At 47.1% G+C, this 23,489-nt stretch overlaps 1 long non-coding RNA gene across 1 annotated transcript; it reads right to left on the reverse strand.

The window, feature by feature from the left end:
• Positions 1-10,451: 10,451 nt before the first annotated feature.
• Positions 10,452-23,052, reverse strand: LOC130514843 (uncharacterized). Its single transcript, XR_008947074.1, has 3 exons — positions 22,917-23,052; positions 19,697-19,811; positions 10,452-10,671 (listed from the first exon to the last, which is right to left on the reverse strand). It is a non-coding gene; the product is annotated as an uncharacterized LOC130514843 (long non-coding RNA).
• Between the last annotated feature and the right edge of the window lie 437 nt (positions 23,053-23,489).

Below are 23,489 nucleotides of genomic sequence, written 5' to 3' on the forward strand. Positions count from 1 at the left end.
TCGGCGTGATCAACTTCGCCAGGTTTATTTAGTATAAAAGGCCTCAAGTGCCAGAGGTCTTGACCTTTGTCCCGTTCGGTTCCTGTAGGAAAAACACCTGATGAAAGAGGCGGTGTTGGGTTTGTTTTTTGTTTTTTTTAATCCTTTAAATCCCAACAAATGTCGAACGTCCGTGGTTACGAGACGGAGGCCTTGAGGTTTAGCTGTGATGAGAAATACAGCAAAGGATGCTGGGTAAAGAAGGTGCTCGGCTCGTCGGCAGGTTTTGCTTTTAACTGCAATATTTCACTGAGCAGAATTCCAGTTAATGGGATGAAAGGGCGTCATTGATCATAGTTACTGTCCTGCATGATGTCACCCCATGGTCGTGATTGATCTCCGAGGCCGTCTGCTGAACGAATTCAATGTTTTGGTTGGTAATTAAATGCAGCGAAGGACATCATAATTTACGCAGGATCATCGCGTGAGCAGCTCACTCTCTGGAGGAATCCGGAGCTGAGACGGGTTGTTATGTGAGTTTGAAACATTTGAACAGAGCAGAGGAAGAGGGTCGCCCTGGAATCCTCGCAAAAAAACCAGGCACGACCCAAAAGACAAGAGCCAAGAAGAATATTGACCCAAAGGCAGTGAATCAGCGTTTTTGCTGGGTCTGCCTCGGGACGCTCTTCTCCTACGTAAATCAAAAGCGCGCATCATTAAATACGTGCCGGGATGGTGACGTTTTAATCAGCGATGCCGAAGGAGCCAACCGTACGCAACAATACGGATGAGTCCGTGATGGATCGACCCCTCTGGATGATTTAGCCCCGGAGGGCGTAAGTACCGTCGGCGTTGATGCAGACAGCGAAGCGAAGGCCCGGCGACCGTCAACGCCGTGGCACCGAGGCCTCTCCCACCCACCCGGGGTTGACGGGACGAGTGACGAAGAGGCGGAACGCTGCTCCAGCCTGCGTAACGTGAGCGAAAGGGAAAACGCCGCCTGGATGACAGACATCTCTCCGCCGAGTCCTTCTATCCTGTCCCTCGACAGGACTTAAAGCGATAATTTAAGAACAACTCTCGGAGAGGCCGCTTCCCTCGGCATTCTCGCCCTCTCCAGGAATTGCGTGATGACTTTGGCGGGAAGATCGTTTTGCTGTTTTCTTTTTTTCTTCGGTTACGGGCGCCTTCGCGCTGATCAGCTCCTGGCAGCCACAGGCTCTTCCCTGTGGACGTCCTCCAACTTGGTTTCCTTCCAATGTCCTTCTAAAGCAGCTTCAGACCGGGCCAGGGACCACGCCCCGCTGACCGGGAGGATACACAAAGCATGTTTTGTTAAGTGAGAAGACGGCAACGCTTTAATTTTTTATTTATTTATTTTTGTTTTTTGCAGAACCACTCAGCGATGAGAAGTTACAGCACAGGATTTGTTAAAGTTAATGCTAAACTGAAACTGATAAAAATGCTAATATTCTAGATAAAAGTTCATTAAATGATGCAGCTCTTAAGATAACTCTTAATTCATGTTATTGTTGTTCTTTTATTCTTCTGATTGCTTGAAATATCTGTGCATTATTTCTATAACTAGCATAACACACGGTCGATCTATGGGGAACCGCTCCCCCTAGTGGCCACTCAACCACTCATTCAATATAAAACTGATCTTTAATGACAGAAAATGTTCTAATTTTATCATTAAAAACGAAACACTCACCCTGGTGCATGTATGTTAGTGTTTATGTGTGTTCATATAAATATCAGTAATGAAAACACAACATCTGAGGCCCATTATCTTAATTTCAGTATAATTGTTGTATCAAGGGAACTGTTAATCAATCAATCAATCAGGCCGCCGGTTTCAGGACTAGGCGCCATGGCTGAGAGGAAACCACAGCTGGTCGTATGTAAATGGGAATTAATTAGCGATCTTGCGTTTCAGCGCCTGTATTTGGACTGAAAACATTCTCAGGGGTGCGACGGAGGCCGGGGAGCCTCCACCAGCGCTCCGCGGTCACATCCCATCTCTGCCGGTCAGAATAATTTCAGCTCATTACCTCCGCTGGTATAAATAGAAGCTTTTCCACCCACCGGCCCTTTAACGACTTGTGCTCTTTAAACACCTACAATTAACCCCTTGTGACTGGGGCCTTGTGTCTGCCCCCTGTGCAGGCTGGTACCCTCCAAGCGGGCAGTCCCAGCGGACCACCCCCCCCCGGACCTGGACCCGTTCGGGCCGCTGCAGCACCACCGTCATTAAGCGCTCGTATATCTTGTGTTTTGTTTTCCCTCCAGCAGGATTTATTGGGTGACCGATAGAGTTTACAATGTGTCTCCAGCAGCACGGAACACGTCATGACACTCCGGACACCCCCCCCCCCCCCCCCCCCCCCGTAACGCGCCTGTCAGCCAGGTGACATGTGACTGGAGATGTTCTGAAGCCCTCTGGACGATCCCATCAAACCTTGGGTCTGCATCCATGACTCGAATGCTGGCATGTACTCATGTGAGGCCACTCGGGTCTGCGCACGCATGCAGCTCACAATGGATTCCTCAGAGCTTCGGCATGAAACCGCAGCTTTCCTCACTCTGATCGGCGCCTGTAATCAGTGCGTCAGGCCGCGGCGCTGCAGCAACCTCAGAAAAGTTGTTGTTGGACAGGTACCGGAGCGCCGAAGGAGGAATTCTCACCTCCAGTATCGCTGTAAACAGTTGGAATGACTGGTCTGGGTGCTGGGGTGCATCTAATGTCTAATTTACATCTAATTCATCTTTCTTAAGCGATTTAAGGTTTGTGTCTGAGATTTGGCGCCACCTAGAGGTGACAATAGAGAACGCATATGAAAACATCCGCTGGGGAACAAAATAGATGGACAGAGCTGCGGTTTGTGGTATCAAATCATATATATAAACGTTATTAAACGTCGTACTCAGCAGAGCTTTTGGACGACAGATTTATCGGCGTGACCGTGTCGATCCTCAGCATGACCGTCACAGGAAACGTCACAGAACCCAAGCTAACACCGACGCCACCGCTCCTCGTTTTAATAACATAAGTGAGAGCTAGCATTATTCCAGAGCGAACTGATCGGACAGACGTGGCGGTGACCGAGGGGTTCATCCTGGCTAGCATCACTGACGGGGACACCACGCCACGAAGAACAAACGCCGGCCTGTTTCAGAGGAATCTATCTGCTCTCCGGGCAGCATTCTGATCGATAACAGCCGGGTTCAGCTCGGCTAATCGCTGCCAGGTAAGAAAAACAGAGAGACTCGCACATGCAGAGCTGCCACATTCACACACTCGGACGCGGCGAAGCTACTCTGACGGTTTTGTTCGGACTGATATCAGGAGGGGTTAGAAAAATACAGGCGAAGCCTTTTTGTCTCAGATGTGTTGGATTATATTAGATTCAATAATACGGATGAAAATGTCAATATTTTGCAAGAATAAAAGCCTCCTTTTTTTCACATATCACAATCTGAAATCATGGGAGAGACGATGGGGAGCGAAGATTAGCTTATTGTGACGAACACAGAGGAAACGGGCAGCCCTCGACCTCGCCTGGGGTAAATAAAAGGATACGGTTTCTGCCGCGGTGACGGTTTCGCCTTATATACTGTAAATGTGTCATCGTGACTCTGAGTGATGGTTTACTCCAACTGATGGGAATTAATGGCGATGTGTCACCGTATCCATGGAGCCGTTTATATATTTTGACTAGTGATTACGAGCCGCACAGTCACAACTTTTTTTTTTTTTTTTTAATTGATTCTCCCTCGGCTGTGTTGACTTTGTGGTTTTTCTAAATTGGAGTCTAGCTCCAGCAGGCTCCCATGGCAACCTTTAACCTTATCTTCAATGGCTGAACACAAACAAAACGGCCTTTCACGTTCTCCCTCCTCTAAAATGAATAGACTGTTTATGCGACACTGAGTTAAACAAACAAACAAACAAACAACAAGCAAACAATATTTGAAGTTTGACAAAGTTTAAGGGTTGTGACAAAAATGTTTTTTGATATTATTATGTGAACAATTACATTTAGATCTGACGTTAGGATCCGATCAGAAGGTGCTATCAAAGGAAAATCGTAAATATTTTCTCTGACCTACGTTGTTTGTAATAAACCACCTCAAGTTCCCTAAATTTTGGATCTGGAGTTTGTTCCCGTCTCACAGATGTTTCCATTCTGAAGTGTTTGTATCCTGCCTCAGTAACACAAAGTGTTTATTACAGGTCCTCGTATGATGTAATCTGTTGTTTATAGAATTCATGTGTAATTTTTAATCACCGGGGGTGATTTTTAATTTTGACATTCAGCATCTTCTGGTAATACTCAGGGTACAGAGAGAGAGTTTCGTCATGGCAACTCAACCCTGTTACGGAGATGTTTAAACAAACTAAAAAACACTGAAATGGAATCTGAACCGCTACAAATCATCCAGCTGTTATTTGGCAGAAAACACTCAACGCTTGAGGTTAGAACGACATGTTAAAGTTACAATTAATCAAAAACCCGGCAATTAAAAAGTCAACAGACAACTCTGACTACCGGTGCTAATGCTAGCCATTTTAGCACGAATGCCTCGTTTGATTCATGAATTCAAACTGAGACGAAAAACATCTCAGAAGATGCATTCGTGTGTCCTTTAGCTGGAACATTAGCTGCAGGAAACACAGGTGAACGTGACGCTAACGTTTCACCGTCGTGTTGTAAAGTGTTTGTTTTGAGACATCACTTTAAGTGGGTGATTTCTGTACCTCGTTACTTTTCACTCAGTTGTCACCCGAAAGGGCGTCTTCAGCTCAACACAGACACACGCTGACACATAAATAATCATTATCCACACGTAAACATCCTCAATCAGGACCCACGTGTGCCAACTTGCCGACTTTATTTGGTTTTCATCCCCGGTGGCGGACGATCCCTCAGCACTTAAACGCAGCGTGTGTCGGTATCGGCTAAAAGGGATCTTTGTCTGCTCTTGTCTTCGCGGCTGGTACGGCGCCGTCAGCACGGACAGGCTCGGCTGGCAGAGATGGTACGTCCTGAGCCCGACGCCCAGGTTTGGGTTGATGGACGCGGCGTGTCATCACCCCGGGTGCCCTCAGAGAGCGACCACGGTGGCCTTTACACGGGCGTCTGTCTGCGAATCACCCTCTGGACAAATACACAACCACAGCCGGGTCGGCAATCAGCCCCGGCTCGGGTAATTGCTGAAATTAATCACCGGATTTGATATCGCAGAGACATCCTGGAGGAGAAAAATAACCTTTTCAAACAGGGACAGTTGCTCTTGTGCGGGTGAGCCCAAAGAAACTAAAAATACAAGGCAATTAGTTGCATTCATCACTCCGGCTGTGAGTGGAAATCTTTCCCCTCCTCAAGGCGAGCTGTAAAATAATATAAACATTACTCTTAATAACACACACTCTCCATATTTTCGCGACCTGCAGCTCTTTTCCAAACCTGCATTATGTTGTAACTGCTTTTATTTAACAGTAATAGGCTTTAAGTGTAATAAAGAATCGCCAAGGGTGCTCTTGGCTTCATGGGAAAAGACATAAATCACGATGTGTCGGCAGAGCGACAAATTACTGACGTCACCAGCGCTGAACGCCAGCCGCAGCATCTCGCCTGAAACGTTGTGGTGAAAGTGAACCAAAACGTCTCTGAAGGCAGGTCCAGGTACGTGTGTTCCCACGGTCCGGTTAGCCATGTTGAGCGGCCCCTTTGGGTTTGGGTTCGCAGCGTTTTTATCAGCATCAGCGGCTGCTGAAGGTGCAAAACCAAGAGGTGCAGCGGCACGTTGCATGTTGTTATTTGATGAGACCAGCAGCGCACGCAAGGGATCAAAATCCCACAATTCGAATCGCTGTTCTGGATCAAGCCGGACCAAGCGGAACAATGGTGGCCGATGGAGGGAATATTTGGGAACCATCTCACTGAGAGCCACAACAGCAGGAACTGAACATTAGGTGAGGATTTGTCTTGAAGGACATCGGCGACGTCCAGCTGGTACCAAACCACCCTCGTCAATGTACCGCTGACAGACCGACAGAGTCTCCGAACCTCCAGACCAGCTGGTCCCATCAAGGATACGAGCTTTGAGCTTTTGAAAGATTCAAATTTTACTTTATTATCGAGACACCAGAGCTGGTGAGACACAATGAAAAGCCATTCATCGTGATTGAATCTCGATATCAAAACGTGTGATACTCTTTATGTAACCACAACTCCTCTAATCTCTCGATTTATCTGCGTATTCGTTCATTTTTGACTTAGAGAACATTGTACCTGCAGGATTAAGTGCACGAGTAAGCGACTGTGTTTGAGTACACAGAGTCCCTCAGACATCCTGATATTAATAGTCTGTAAAAACTCGCAAAACCACTGAGCTGAGCTGAGAAATGCTCCTAATTCCTGAACGGGCAAGGAAATATTAAAATTAGCAATCCCACCCTGGAAGAGGGTCACAGATGATGGAGGACCTCTGGAAAGATTTGCACTCAGCGCTCGACCTGCACAAGTGCGACTACTGTACGCGGCCAAAGTTACAGAGAGGCAAATGTAAACCTTTCTCTGCCATGTTGACTTTATAACACACCTCATTTACCACGAAGGGGGAAAAAAAAGAAAGTTTATTGCAACGAGCAAAGACTCGGTGACAACGGGAAGTGGCCGAGGGAGAGGAGCGCTGCAGGTAAGAGGTGGAACCACGGCGAGTCCATAAATTCGTCCATTTAAGATTCATCCAGGAGGTTCGCTGCCGCTCGCGCGGGTCTGACGTGCCGGGACGCGTCCCCGTCCACAGAAATGTTTATTTGGATTCGTGCCATAAATCCAGAGCTTTCAAGGAGGCCGGGGCGGGCCTGGATATGGCGCAGGAGACCCGCTCCAATGATAATTTGTGGTTTGGTGCATGTTCGACGGGCTACAAAGAAGCCTCAGACTGCCACTGGCTGGCTGCGCCTTTGGCCACGTCGACCAGCAATAAGCCTCCGGAGAAAATATTTTCATTATATAAAGTGATTTTCTTGAATTTACTTTCGAGCGGGTTCGGAAACTGCTTCAATTTACGGAGTGTGTATTGAATTAAAGCAGAGGAGGAGTGTTTTTCGCTGGGACTTGGGAGGTAACTGAGCGGATAGGAAATGAAAATTTATACCCAACGGCAAAAATAAATCAATCCGCTTCACAAGAGATGGATAATAAGTGCGTGCCGGCTTTCCTCACACCCTGCACCTCTTAACCTCTGCCCTCGGAACAGTCAACACCCCCCCGGCCAAAGATCCACTTGCAGTGTTTACAGTCCTCCCGCCACGGAGAGAGAGAGGGAGAGGACGCTAATTTAAAGCTACGCTGCTGTCACCTGGTGAACCTCACGGCCCGGGGCCCCGATCAGAACTGCTGCATGTCAGAGGTCGCCGTCTGGCCCCCAGCTTATCAAAGCCGTGTTTATTTAAAGTCTATGTGCAGCAACGGACGACAACAAACAGCAGGACCACAGGCAACGGAGTAGTTCGCAGGGAAATCCCGCTTAGGAATACAGATTAGGCAAGTGCGTTCAGGAGCACGTAGCTGTTAAAACGTCAGCATTGTCACTCTCAATCTGGGTGACGATAGCTCGCTTTGCTCTGGAATACTGTAAGAAGTGAGAACAGTGACATTCTGGGGACCCAGCCTGTTTGTGTTTACAGGAGTTTCTCTCTGTAAAGGCCAGATCTATTCAATGAACCCAAAATAATCGGAAGCTTTAAAAGTAGCCGAGTATGCTAGTGTGAAAGTTGAGTGGACCAACACAACCTGCAGCTAAAATTTGCTGTCTACAATGATGCTAATGCAGACAGCAAACTTTAGCTGCAGGGCTAACGCCGTTAGCATTAACCTTTGCATTGATTCTCCTTTGACAAATGGCACTCTGTGCTGTCACCCTGGTAAAACCGAGGCGTAAACGTTGTACTTTTACATAAATGGTGGTTCTTGACCCCCAGGATGTGACCTGCACCCTCCCCTCATGATGGCATTAGTTATACAGTAGGCGCAATCATAGTTTCCATGACAACTTTCTTTGGGGATGAAAAATTGCTCCTGACCTCTGAACGGATTTGGCCTTATTTCACTCAACCCGCATTGTTTTCTGTCCACACGTCCTGCCGGGACGTCTCCCTTGGTTTATTTACCCTGATCTTGGGATCCATGCTGGCTGTGTGTGGCCTCCATGCTTCTGTAAAGGCACAGCCAGAGGAAACGTAACATTTTACACTGGCAGCCGATGGTGACAGATGCAGCACATGTGGCCGGCGCAGCTCAGACACAATGAGAGAGATGGATTTCAGACTTCAGACAGGAGAGACGGGGGCCATCCGGAGGTCACGGCTGTGAATCTTGTCGTCTCGATCCCTGATCTAAGTGCACGGATTGACCCTCGTTCACGAAACCAGGCAGGTTCACGTAGAACTTCGGCGGTCTCTTTTGCTGGGCCAGTCGCAATTGTTTGGCAAGGAGGAGGGATGCTAACGTGCAACACCCGGCTTATTATGGGGGGCCACGGGGAGGGGGGGGGAATCTGTGGGAGAGGGCGAGGGGGTCCAAGATAAGTTCCCCTTTGTGTACACATGAGGTGTAAAAGGCTGACTGTATGTGGTGGCTAAGGATCGCTGCAGAGGCTCCGCTGGTCCTGTCACATGACCCTGAGCTTTGCCTTTGGTTAACCCTCCACAGCTTCGCACCCACATAAACCCGACGAGAGTTGACAGAACACCACAGTTTTGTTTGCAGTACAAATATGGACTAGATTTTGGGCTTGCGCTGTTTAGTAGGACCTCGGATGTCCTGGGTTTTCAGTCCCTGGCACACCGCTCCCCATGTGTGGCTCCATGTGTTCTGAATTATAACGTCACATGATGCAAAAACAATCTGGCACATGAGGATAAATGAGGTATGAAGCCTTGCCGCGTCGGCTTTCGGATCCCATCATTCACTGGAGGGAAAATGGGCAGAAATCACTGGCTCTCCAGGTTTGGGCATAGCTGCTTAATTAGCCTGCTAATTGCTAACAAGCTTGAGAAATTCAGGCTCTTCATTAACCTGCGCTGCTCTGTTTCCTATTGTGACGCAATTTATTCATTTTATCCCACAGCAGAGGACTCGGGGAGCCCAGTGTGGGTAACGTGCCTCACCTTTGTCTCTGATATTTAGTTTATCGCACCCAGCATGATATCGCCACTCCGAGCAGACCTGCCGCCCTCGCCAGGCTTTTCAGCACCTTGGAGCGCCACAGAAAGGACCTCTTTGTTCAGCACGGCGCTTGTGACGTCCAGTCGAGATCTTGGTTCCATTAGCAACAGCCTGAGATCGTGATGGAGCCTAATACTGACTGCATCTGCACTATTTACTTAAGGAGGAATAGAAAATTGTCCCTCCCATCGCATCCAGACACAGGAGTGCTCTTATACGTAACCCACACTCGCCCCCTGTTTCTCAGTCATTGAGGGGACCACACGTAAAATTTTACATCCACACGAAACAAAAAGGAAAAAGAAATTCATCTTCTGGTTGAGTGATCGATAATGCTGCACAGTCAGCAATAACCAAATTCCCGATTTGGCCACTGCCCATGAAAAACAGTTAAAAATCGAGGCTCTAACTTCCTCCTGCGAGAAAACGGGAGCCTTTGCTCCGGCCTGCACAGCTTTTCCAGCGGCCCGGCCTGATGCTCGATGAAAGCTGAAAAATAACGCGTGCCAGCCCTTCGCTTATTTAACTTGGATGAGGGGACACAGATTCTCTTATCACAGCTTTCCTTTCAGCCGCATTGTCCCGCTGGAGACTCTTACAGGACCTGAATTGAATCCAGGCTCTCGATTCAGCGCTGAGAGAGGGAAAGAGAGTCTGACCTGCTGAGCCAAGTCCACAAGTATATGGAAATAAAACAATATTGAAACGTCCTTTTTCAAATAAACACGTGCGCTGGGCCGACAGCGCCGCTTGCAGCTTCTCACTGCCGCCTGTATTTAAGGAAATCCAATACATGTGGCTTTTTTCATGTTTTCATGGATCATAATGGTCACCATGCAACTTCACATCCACATACGAAGAGACATGAACTCATCTTTCTTCATGCAATATGTAAGAATCCACAAAAATCATCTCATATCTGGAGTTGTAATCATTTCTGTGTGGCGTCGACAGACTTTATTTCCTTTTACTGGAAAGTGTATTAAAATAAATCCAGAAAGTGGGATTAAATGTACATTTACTTACACGTTACTGTGAAACATTTAGCATGATAAGCTAGCAAACTATTTTAGATGTTGCTAACTGCTGGTGATGATGGTGTTCACATATGATCATAAGAAGCGATGAATAAGAATTAAAATGACATAAATACTCTTAAAACACGAACAATTGCTGTTGCAGCTCTTGAGCATTTGTCCTTGCAATTTTCCTAGTCGGCCCTGCCCAAAGTACAAATTTTCCTTAACCCTCATTCCTGCTCCAATTCCTTAAAAAAAAAAAAAGTTGGTCCGATCAGGACTGTGAGAGGCTCCATCTTCATCTTCATCTCGCCGTACGTGTTCCTGATTTATTCATCAGATGAAGCACCTTTCGGCCTCCAGCAGCCTGATGTTTAGACTGTCCTGCCGTCCTGTCGTCCTGTCTCCGTCCCTGAATCTGTGTTCTGTTGCTGCACAAACGGAGGCACAGTTTTGGTGAAACGAGCATGAACGGCCTTATTCAAGCTTCGGCAAGGCTGTCGCCACAGAAAATATTTTGGTTAGTTTTCAAGAGTTAAGGAACCTGTGTGTGTGTGTGTTTATTGCTGGTTTGGTAACCAGCTGCCAGACGTTGAAGTTAAGCTCTGTTTTAGGCATGGTTATAAATCTCGCAGGTACTGTAGCGAGGGGCCACGCACGCATTCATTTCTCGCCACACACGCGCGCCTTTCCGCAGGCCTTCGCCGAAAAAAAAAAAAAACAGGCAGAGTGGTCAGGTTTTCCAGTCCGGCCTAATTAAAGAGGAGGAACATGAAACATGCGTCCTGTGCTTACAAAGGGCTGTGGCGAGCAAATGCATCACCAAGATCAACACAGCAACAGCCAGGTCATTGTTGTCTGAGAACAATACGTGCATTGTTTACTGGAGAGCCGTGTAACGGTGCAGGAGAAGAGAGCGCGAGGGAGAACTGAACAAAAAAGCAGAAAAGTGTGCTTTTTGTGGGACATTTTGGCAGGTTTTAACCATAAAAATCAGGCAGTAAAATGAAAAATATCAACATGCAAACTTATGAAAACAATTCCAGGTGGACATTTGTTAAAAGGCTCCTCCTTCGTCCAGACGCGGTGATTTAAATTGCAGCCCAAAGGTTAATTTGTGAAGGCGCTGCTGTGTGTGGTGTGATTTGCGGTTTTGACCCGCAGCAACAGTCCACCTACACGTATAATACATCCTTTCAGGCGATAATCGCTGCGCGGGGACGACCTGAGGAACCCGTGTATCGAACGCGATCACAGGCAAACAGAGGCGCCCAGTGAGAGCACGAGGTTCCTCTGCCAGCAAGCCCATCCGGACCTGGACTGAACTGGTCTCTCCCGGTGAGTGTCCATTAGGGCTCAACATACATCAACTTGGTTATGACCGAGGCAGGGGGGCTAAAAGAGAGAGAATCAGGGGCATGAGTAACAGAATTACAGCTACTAACCGTTCTTTCTTGGAGATGAAAGCACCTCAAACATGCAGATGTTGAGGCCTCAGCATTAATTTGGACCTTTTAGCGAGCAAAAGGCTCATTGGGATCATTGAAGAGAGCCAGAGAGGCTAAATCTCTGACACCAATGAGAACTCTTTGGAATATTCCACTTGCCCAAATCTTCAGACCCCGCTGTGCCGTGAACACCGTCCCGCACGTGATGAATGAGGCTCCTGGCGGGTCAGTGGCAAGAAGGACAGCTCCAATGTTATCGCACAGCACCTTCAGCGGCTCGGCTCACCTGGGAGGGCCCAGCACACGCGGGCCTTCATCAATCACGTCTGGGTCAGGCGGGAGCCTGAGGACAGGGCCGGTCCTACAAAACTCTGTTCGGACCAGTGGCCCAGCAGTGAGAAATGGTTGAAAAACTGTGTGAGTGTCACTTGGGTAAACAAGCCACTGTCAAACGTGCTGTTGAAGCACCGCTTTCTCTATAATGAGGACCAGAACCAACTAAAACAGCCCTTTGTTATGATAAAATAAAGATTAATAGCAATTATTGAAAGCCTTTTCAGAACCGAAGCGGATATAAACCTTTATAACCGTAAAAACCTATTTCCCAGTGCCAGAACTGGTCTTTGGGGACCTTTCATTGAGTCACATTATCCCTGCTGCTGCTGGACGTTTTCAAAGCTCCAGCTATCAATGCAGAGTTAATGAACCCAGTCCTGGGGCTCCTGTAGTCCGCTGGAGGCACACTTCCAGGGGCCCCATTACCTGAGAGATCCATTTAAGGGTGGGAAACCCATGCAGAAAAGCCTGCTGGTAGCTGGGGTCCACGGTTTATAGGGGTCAGAACAATTGGGAGTGAAGCACACCCAATCTTTCAGGGGTCCACGTGCACAATAACACTGTCAACACACAAGGGAGAGCAGGATCCCCGTGGGGCGGTCATGGGGTAGGACCCGTGCCAGAGCCTCTCACCTTCTGTCGTAAATCCTTACGATCTGAACTCCCGCTGAATGTTTTTGGGAAGGTCAGGTGTTTGGCTTTAGCTCCGGAGGGGCCGGTGTTGTCCTGCACACCCTCGTTTCTGACACTTCTGACCTCTTCCACAGCCCGTGACGGAATCATTCGATACTCACACTCGATACTTTTGGTTAATTGTTTTTTTCCGCCTGCCAACTATTCCCGCCAAATTTCTTCCTTTGGAAAGAGGAGTTCAAAAGAGCCTGGAGCTGATCATCCAGCCACAATCGCAGCTTCTTTTCATTTCCTTCATTTTACAAAGCATCAAAAGGCTAATGTGCCACAGTGTACCAGGGCCATGCTGAAAATGAGCAACTAAACAAATCAATACAAAGTAATCAATGGAGATAAAGTCACAGTATTAAGACAAAAACACTTTCCACATATTTAATGCTGTAAGCCAAAAGCGTCTATTATAGACTCTACTTGTTGCTTTATTTCAACAATTTCTCCTAATATTGCAACTTAATTCATGAAATCTTCTTTTCTTTGTATTGTCCTACTGCTCCATCTGACAAATGAAGTTTGCAAAAATTTTAAAAGGCTGCAAACTTGATCCACTCATCATCTGGAAAGTTCTACCCAACTACTTGGTAGTTTTTACTGGTTCGGGGATGGTGAGTTTCTTCCCGGTAATTTAGGTGGAAACACACTGACAATTTTAATGAACATTAACATTTCTTAGTGAAAAGTGACTGCATCAAATTTTCAGTGTTATATACAATCCTACATGATGTTTGAGGCTGAATTGGTTCTTTCTTTATTTCATTTTGTTTACCGGCGCCATGGGTTCAATCGCCTGGGAAAAAGCTTGGTTTAAAACCTCATTTAAAACTTATTACTTTCTGTAATAGAACCACCCACCGAATGACTAAGGCTGTCCAGAGAGGCCTCCATTACACTGTGGTACATTGTGATACAGCGAGTAAGGTGTGCTGTGGTATCTGGACTCTAGTTTTTCTACTGGGCGAAGCAGTCCTGCCTGCTGGTCCGGCTCTGAGCCTGTGAGAGAACAGGCGGGTGAGCGGCTGTTTGAGTTGGCCCAGATGGGATATGTATATTACACCTACACCTCAGTGGATAGGTGGATGTGGGCACCAGAAGTTGGCATGTCCATACATACTCATTATGACACATGGGCTATACCAAACACACACACGCTCACAGACACACACACGCTCTCTGGTGGATCCATTCCCAGAACAATCTGGACCTGAACCAGCTGCATGTACTGTGTAGACTGTTCACCGTTTGGTTTGGCATTGCCAACAGACTGGAAACATGACATGTGACTTCTGGAAAAAGAGGTTCCCACCAGGCTCACGTCTGCATGCCAACGACAGAACGTGGTACAGTCCACGAACTCCGAACAAGGTCCATCACATGGGAAGTCTACAGTATTATGGTCCATATCCTGGATGTACACACTGCATACCTCGTCAGATAAATCCCAAAATCCCATAGTTTAGATTTGCATGAACCCAGGAATTGCGGGACTCGTTAGTCGAATCAGTAAGGTGGCTAAACTGATAAACAGCCTCCTCTTGCCCTCAGCTGGATTCGGACCAGCAGACTTGCAGGGGCCTTCACTGACACTGACAGCTTTATAGAGGTATGACACTGGCACAAATGCAACAGTAAAATAGCTAAGACAACATTAGGAAAGAATGATTGCACCGGTGCGCAGGGCGTTTATTCCTGTGCGTCCCGCAGATCTCTGGGATCTACACGCGTGTGTTCAGTCTGAAAGCAGCCCGCTCTGTGCGCACGTAATTGCAGGAGGTGGCCCTTTCTGGGGCCTGTTCGCAGCTCTAATAGGGGCAGACTGTCAGTGACAGAAAATTTCATGCTTTCTTCATAAATACAACGCCACCTTGCCTTTCTCAAGTGAGCCAGCGACGGGGGGAAACTGCGACTCGCCGCTTACGCAGACGCACACACACGAAGCCAAACAAGACCGCGAGCTGCATGGCGAACCAGTCAACACAAACAGGGAGGCATGTACATGCAACCACACATGTCGCTTTTTTAAGAAAAAAAAAAAGTGATGTCAGAGTCACCGGCACGTTTAGGCCGACGCCTTCTGGGTGACACTGTTCGGCCGCCAAGGCCGCACTGTTAGCGGGCGCGCGGTGCCACAGAGGACAAAGGCATCCTTCATGTGGTGTTCACTCGGCCCTGGAGACTACTTCTGGTTTTGTGTGTCTGGAAATGAGAATGTGAGGTGGCAGTGAGACTCCAGCGACCAAAAATCAAGCGCAGAACTCATTTACACGCTTGACATTTATGGCACTTTTTTGCTGTCCCGCCTCTCCCCAGAACGCTGCGCGAGTAAACACGTTCAGCGCTCTCGATGCCGTTTAATTGCAGAGGAGGAAAGGTAGAGTGTCGATTCTCCCAACAAGAAAACAGAGCTGTCCCTCAGCGGGAGATGGTTTCAGTTTCAGTAAATTCCATAATGACAAAGGCAAGGCCATCGCCAAGGTAACCCCGAATTTTAACAAGTAACAGTTTCCATTTCTGATACACAAAACCTTTCTCCATCTCTGCAGCACTGCCCAAGAGGAAATATTAGTTCCTTATTAAAACATAATTTGGTCTGGAGGCCGGGCCCGGGGGCCCAGTGAAAACAGATGTTGTCTTGTCATGTTAGCAATAGCTCACTTTAGAACGGTATCTGTTTCAGTCTGTTTTCATAATGAGAGGACGTCTCCCTCTCCGTCCATCATCTCTCACGTCAGTTTGTATGGAAATGGAGCTGCGCTCCACACACACTGTCTCCTGAATTTACCAGGCTGATTTGAGGCCTGTTCTTGAGATGACAATATTAATTAAGGCCTAATTAAAGTTGTGCAAACAAAGGCTCATATTCATATTTTCTCTGCAAAGGTAGCCGCATCGAGCCGGGCTAAGGCGCAGGGGTGGCCCCCGTATGGCAGACAGGGGTCGTGAGCTGTGTGTAATTAAATAACATGACACCTCTCAGCCATAGGAGCCTTTCACGGCCTAAGATGCATTCCTACACAGACCTTTGTGTGTCTTGGAGTGAGTCAGGCCTCGGCCATTGTTAAAGCGTGACCAGGCCACCAGAGCAGGGGAGAAAAATCATATTAATCCAGGTCCGAGGTCGTGTATTGAATAATTTGGTAAACACTTACAAATTTGTCCCGTGGTCCGAAAGTTGGCTACATGACTGAGAGGACTCACAGGAGTGTTCAGGGTTCTCTGGGGAGAAGACTTTATTACTATTAACCTATTGCCGACCTTCAAATTATTCCCAACATAGCAACAATTGACCCGCAAGTTTGTGAGCTTTGATGACATCTAGTAGCGAGACTACAACCTCATTCCTATTTTCTACCCTTTTAGAAGAGTGTTGGAGAAGCTACACCTCCTTTTGGTGGAACAACATGGATTTTTTCCACAAGTCTCAGGCTCAGTGTTGTAGATATATTTGGATTTGATGGTTCAGTTTTGTTTCCTTCAATATTCTGGATATACTGCAAACATGAGAGTTTCATGGAAACATAACCTCTTAACACGTGACGAGAAATATCTAAAATAAGAATTCTCTCTGCAAAGGAACACGTTTGTGTCAATATCCCAGAACAGAACAGTTAAAGATCGCATCTCTGAGGAAGTTTTAAAAGTCAGAACTATATTTATGTGATCGGTTTTTGTGTCTATCTTTGTCTGTATTTGAAGTGGTCCCACAGAGAGAAGATCAAAGCGCTTCTGTTCCTCTTTGCCTTTGATTTGAGTCCAGCTGCGATGTCTCCCTTTCGTTCTCTGGAGGTGATATGGGAGGGAGGCTGGCGGAGGCTGCGGGACAGCGGAGCGGCAGAGACTCCGGTGCTGAAAGGCTGAGCCTGTGCAGGGCTCCAGTCTGGAAACGCCACCACAAGTGTGGCATATAAAGAAAAGCTGCAGGTTCTGGCTGTCCGCCCACGCCGCCGGTACTGGCTGCATGAACAACAGGAACTGTTTAGTGATAAGGAGGCCGATGCCCCCACCACCTTCCTCAATGAGACTGTTATCATATCTGACCTTTTAAGACTGTTCCATTCATTCATTCATTCATTCTCAGAGGTCAAATGTTTTCGGAGCTGTGTCCTGAGTCAAAACATGACATTCAGAAATACAGAACAGGTTATTTTTCATTGGCGTGATAAAACTGTGTGTATATTTTAACCAAGTCTGTTGCTGACAGCTAACGCTGGAATGGACACGCTAGCCCCAGTCCTGAATAAGTAGACCTCTTTTTTCTGCTTGTCCTCGCCGTCGCATCGGGACCAGCGCTTTGCAGTTCCTGTTATGCTTAATTAGCACTGGACTACAAAATCATAACACGAGCGGGGTCGGGTTCCCGTGGCCCAAAATGTGTGCTGCTAAAACAAACCGCTACCGCCACTTGCCGAGACTCGTGGTTAGTGTAACTGGTGACGCGTATGGGGCGGGGCTTGGCAGCGGCGTGGGTCCAGGGGTTTGGAGGGTCCCCTGTGTTTATCCTTTTGTTGGATGGTTGCTGCCGCTCTCACTTCTGTCCTACTTGCTTTGACTGCAGCGTAGTAAATAGTGGCGTAGGCCTGGGGGTGCGCTCGGGGTAATCTCACACAAGCAAGAGTAAAACAAGCATTAGCGCACCGGCAGCTACGGTACCACAGAGACACTCATTATCTTAGGAAGTTTGGCACTGGAGCAAATTTGGATTCGGTATTTTTTTTCCTATTGTTCAATTTAGACACTTTTCAATGTTTTATTTTATAACATCAAATAAATTTTTATTGAAACAGTTGGATGCATTGTCTCCCTCTCACGACAGATAATATATCACTGGGGCATCAGCCACACAAAAAAGGATTTTTTTTCATCTAAAGCTTCTTCACATAAACCTAAACATGTTTTTTTCCAGGGTTTTGGGGACTAGAAGGTATCATCCGGGGATCTACCAGGGTATGGTAATGTGACTGCTCAGTAGTTTCATCCAATAATGTGACGACCCTGAAAAACAGACATCCTGACACCACCAACTTGGCAAATCGTGAGAGCATTAGCAATATTGGCCACAGCAGTAATTAAACAGGCATTTACCGTCAGGATGTCCCGGTGACACTACGAGTGGAAATCAAGGACAATGTGTGCTCGGGTGTCTGCGTGCACACTGGATGAAGCTGGGCCTCCAGGAATTTGATCCAGTGCCCAACTCAGTAAGAAAACCCAAATCAGACGGCAGATAACAAGGCCGGTGGAGTCGGTGGTGAATGTTTGGTTAATGCCGCATGCATTATGCATGCCACATCACTGTAAAACTACACACGTGTCAAAAGACTCCCATCATTCTCACTCTGCAGATCCGCTTCCACAGTACAGGGTCCCCGAAGTGGACCCGGCTCAAGCCTGGAGGGGAAATCAGCCATGACACTAATGAGGCCGGAGAAAAATGCCGCAAGATCCAGTTAGATTCTCGTTATTTGCTTCAAGGTGCTGATTTTTAGATTGATTTCATCTGTCAAAACCTCCATTCATGTCGACTGTGAGGAGCGTGTGGCTGTGGAGGCACGCGGATGCTGTCAGGAGGAGTAGAGCATCTTTTTTACGACATGGACTAAGGTCTTGTGGTCTTCCGCTTGTCTCTGCCCCTTTCATTTTAACTTGCCCCCAGGTCTGATCCACTCTGACGTGTTTTGATGCACCATAGTTGCCACTGCTTTTTCCCTTCATGCTGCTTTCAGGCCTGATCCAGATGAGTCCTGGTGGGGAAACACAGGCCCTCGCCTTTGACCTGTAAATAGCAGGAAGAAGCAGAAGAAGCCAGGATCTGACCCTCAGGGGGGGCAGGGAATGCAGGGCACTGAAGGAACATGTGTGGTTTTGATATCCGCTGTGCTCCTCAACAGGAAGCAGAGGTGAATGACACGGGAATCATCTGCTGATCATCTGGGACCTACTGAACCCTAGAGGTCATCACCTGTACCCTGTAGGAATTCCTTCGGTATTCTTTCAGAGGTTGGGTCGCCCCACCACAAAACATTGATGGATGAGCCGCCGCCCCTTTCGCATATTCAAATTTTTGCGCGCAGGATTTGGACTCGTGTCTCGGTGTGAGGTTGCTTCTATTTCAGGAGCAGGCGGGGAGGCTCAGGGGGCCACTGCAGACAGCATGGCGCTGCAGGCGCTGGGCAGCGTCCACTTGGCTGTGCCACTCTTGGGGTTTCACACCTGAATGAGAGAGCGTCACAATCCCGTACACGAGGAGACCCCCTACAGCGACCTCGGCTGCGGACGGCTGTCAGAGTGCGGTTTTCCTACAGCGAACGGGCTTTAAATTAGTTGCAGCTCTGACATTGATAAATGGCCTCGTCCCTGGAATAAGAATTTCAAACCAAGATAACTTTACTTGTAAAAACGGACCAGCCGACCAATTCAAATGTGAGCCCTAATGTATTTGCGCGTGGTTGATCCTCACTCAGTAAAAGAGCCCCCTGTTGATCCTGGCGCTACTCAGCCGGCAACAGTGTGCGTTTTTTTGGTGATATAATAGCATGTTTGCTTTCAGTAGCTTCAGCGGTGATTAGTCCTCTCTGTGATAACAAAAGCGTACCTGTCACTCCCGGCAAAATCAGGCCGCGGTCGCGAAACACGATCCCCTGAGCTGTCGGGCCATGAACAGCACTTTTATTGATTTCTTTTAGGAGCTGCTTGATATTGTCACATTCATAACAGCACGTCATATCTGTTTTCACGGACTTCAGCCACGACCGCCAAAGCAAACATTGGGGGGGGTCCTGCAGCAAGTTTTGCAGGGGGTGGGTTCACGATGGAGGTTGTGACACACAGAGATCTCGTCAGGACTAAGAGGAGTGCGGTGGTTTAATAAAAAGGCAGTCGGTAGGCTAAGCCCAATCCTTCTCCATGGGGATGACCGACCGAACGCCTCTCAAAGCAGACAAGTATCTTGGGTATCGCCTCCGTGTCCAGCGTCAGATCACATTACCTCCACTCCATGCCACGCATCTCTCTGATTTGCTGCCAAGACAAATAGCAAACCTGCCGGCAGCCACAGTCCACCTTCTCATCCTGACTCACCCGCTGGTCTTAATGCTCCGGACCTGTGAGGACGCACAAAGAGGCCAATTCAGAGCAAGTGGTAAAGCGACGCGTTCTCCTGGACACTGCATCTGAAAACGCAAGTTCGTCTAAAAAAGTTTGAATGATTCATCCCAGCTAAACACTCTTAACCTATCCCGTGGTTGGTGCAGGCCAGAACAATGTCAAAACACTAGCATTCTGAATGTGTGCTGCTGACACATCCATGCTAGCTTAAAGCAACCATGGGAATATCCATCACGACAAGCATGCATTACACGTAGGCTTGAAAAACACAATGTTTTCTTGCAGTGAAGGTCTTACATGGTGTTAGCCTCAGTCCAAGGACAAGCTAATAAGCATGAAAGAAAAAAGCATACATCACCTGTTTTGGAACATTTTGTTAAGTGCTCTTTATAACTGTTGAGTCCAATCGTAGTTTAGGTCTCAAAAACATTTTAATTTCTGTCTTTTTAAGTGAAACCATCACTGTCATTTGCAATAAGGCCAATTTCAAAGTGCTTTTTATTGATGCAGGGGTAAAAAAAATAAAAGAAGAAGAATGGAGTGAGACCAGTGACCCTATTTGGGCCAAATAAAAGCAGAATAAATCAAAGCCATATTTCTACATGTCCTCAGTAAGATCTAAATCTGGAGCTCGTGAAGGCTCTGAGGCCTCGCTCTGGAATGGGAGGCCGTGTGTTATTGTTGATTAAAATGGATTAGGTCTGACATTATGGTCTGTCTCCTCAATCAGTCCAGACCCAGAAGTCCTGAACAGGAGTGGACACGGAGAGACCAATTCTTGCCCCCAGATTGAATGTGGTGTTGTCCTTGTTCATTGCTTCACTATGGAGAACACAGAGAGACCACAGAAGCAAACCAGCTCACCAGTATCCAGGCAGTGTCCTCACCTCCTGCAGACCAGACCTCTTCTATAATTCCTAATCCCAACTCTCAATTCTGGGCTTCTTCTGTCATTCCCACCATTGACACTTTGTGATAAATGCATCATTTATAAAATTCCGAAGAGTTCTGTGTGCATAAATGCCATTCCTAAACATTGCTAACCTTCTGGTATGTTCAGTATGAGTCAGTACTGACAGCCCCACCCTGCGATTAAAGGGTTTGGTAGCATAAACAGACACATGTATGCTAGCTATGTGAAACTTTCTCTTCGTGCGGAGATGATGATCCTCATTCATCCAGTCGCTCACTGGTGAAGACTTGTTTACTAACTGCAACGGATGCAACCACTGTTTTAATATTTACTGATGAGGTGAATTAAAACTGGACCAGCCATCAATGGATTTCCTACTCCAACTGGGCTTTTTCTTTCTTCCGTTCCGCAAGATTGAAGATACATTTAATGAGATTTAAGGTCCAGTTACTGTGTGATAACAGGCACAGCCTCGTAAAAATTGCACTGATTGGCTTGATTAGCTTCGACGCAGCCAGGCAACAGCTCAAATACGTGCAACAACCAGTCTACTTTGGTTGCAATAAGGTGGTATTTATTTCTTTTTTTAAGGTATAAAGAAAATGATTTCCAGGTGTTTAAAGCTCATTGTCCCGCTCATTACAGGAGGTCTGAGTAAAACACTTGATTAATTGAGCGTGTCTTCTGTGCTGCGCTGGAGCTGGAGTTGACCAACCAATTATCATAATTCCGCCGTGTTTATTTATCCTGCGCAGCCAGTCGGGGCATCGCAGCAGAGCCGCGGGTTTTAGCGCTGGTGACAGAAGATGCTCAGAATGTTGGAGGGAGGCAGGAAGGCAAGCTCTGATCAGCCCAGCTGTAGGGACAGCATGAAGCGAGGAGCCTGGACATGCTATGGGGACTACAGGAACCTCATCCTTCTCTAGGAGAAGCAGAAGCTCTCCTCCCCCCGGACTGGTCATTTCTGGGCTACCGTGCAGCCAGTAGCCAGTTTAACAGTGACCAGTGAGGAAATTGAATTTCCTTTCCCACTCTAAACCTTCAATAATGAACCTTTGCAGAAACCTGCTCCCTCCTGACCTTTGCTTCCACCTGTTATAGTCATGGTCTGCCTCATGTCACTCACCTCATAACATTGACAACACCCCTCCGGCGGGCGTTAATTGTCACGTTCACTGCTCTGTCGTCCCGGCTAATAACGCCGGACGGCTGGCAACGTTCATGCTGCTGCATTAAACCAGCGGGAGTAAACTAGCATCTCTGTGTCGAAGCTAACACCAGCAGATGTGATCGTTTGCCCTGGCAACTGTTTTCTAAACAGCCCTTTTCTGTCAAAAAACAAAAACAGGTTCCAGGTTAGCTGAACGGAATGAGTTACTACCTGCTAACTGCTTGTAAAAATGTTCTCAGAGAAAACCACAATACATTGTGTGTTTACTTCAGGGACTGAACAGCAGGAAAACATGGCTGAACTTAACTTTAACCTTTCGAGAAATGTTATACTGAATTAGTATGTTTTATTCAGAAAATCCAAGGCTATAGCCCCCTACGGGACATGGCGGGTACTACTCATATTTAATTGCAAGATAATTGAACTTAAATTATGGATGAATGTTGAAAAACATCTATGACAAATATTGTCTGCTCATCATAAATTGGCCTTTGTTCGACTCCATTGTAGGCAAAGCTCTAATGACATCATAACTGCTAATCATTGCACTCAACTTCCAATCACTTTCTGTTAAACTGTGTTGGAATGTGGATTTCCTGTCTCCTCCAGTCCCTCTTAAATGCATTAGGAACGCTAAAGACCTTTAGGTATAAGGTTTCGTGACCTTATAGGTGGTGGGCCTAATGTAACAGGCTAGGTCTTTTTTCTTATTCTGTCAAGTATCAATTAAATTGACGTAATATTTAATGAATTCAGTGTAACAGTGTCAAACTCTTACTGCCCTTCTCATTTAAAGGAGGGAATTTTGCATTAAATGCAGCTGAACTGATGCATGTGTATGAGCCTCGCAGAACCAGCCTCCACTTGCACTGAAAGCGTCTTTTCATCCCCGACTGACTGGCTCTGATGCACAATTTGACAGAATGTCAGTTATAACAACACTGCGACGCACACACACACACACACACACACACACACAAGGGCGGTCACCTTCTCCAGCCTAAACCTGAAACTTACCGATACAACAAGCCTCCACCGTGCTCCATATTTTATGCTCGCTCCCCCTGCAGCTCAGGGGCATGTGAATTAGGACAAAGTCGCACATGCTGGGGCGCACCTCATCAAGGCCTGCCCCCATTCGGACCGAGAGTAAACAAAGAGGTGGCCCGAAGGCGCAGCGATACCGGCTAAATTCATGTTTAGGGCTTCAGCTATCAGGTCCAAATGAGATTATATACTCGAAGTTCTGAAAGTGGTTCAAATCCGAAGTGCTTCATTTCCTGGCAGTGGGAGTGAAGCGCGTAAAAGTGGAGCAAAGTAACTGGAACCCTCAATTTGTGAGCCTCAATAAAATGACTCTGCCCTCAAACATGGCCACAAAGACGTTTAGCAAACGGATCCGTAGGTGCAGCGGCACCTTCGTTCCAGGTTCTGCTGCTACAGTTAAACGCGCAGGAATAACGACTCCGTCCACTCAAAAACATGTATTTTTAACTGGATGCTGCTGTGTCCTCCACACACCATGAAAGTTGTTTTGAATTGGAAAAAGAAAAGACATCTTTGTCCGTCTGCAGGTCTGCTGCCGAGTTT

Source organism: Takifugu flavidus, chromosome 18, assembly GCF_003711565.1.
Source record: "Takifugu flavidus isolate HTHZ2018 chromosome 18, ASM371156v2, whole genome shotgun sequence".
NCBI classification, from domain to species: domain Eukaryota; kingdom Metazoa; phylum Chordata; class Actinopteri; order Tetraodontiformes; family Tetraodontidae; genus Takifugu; species Takifugu flavidus.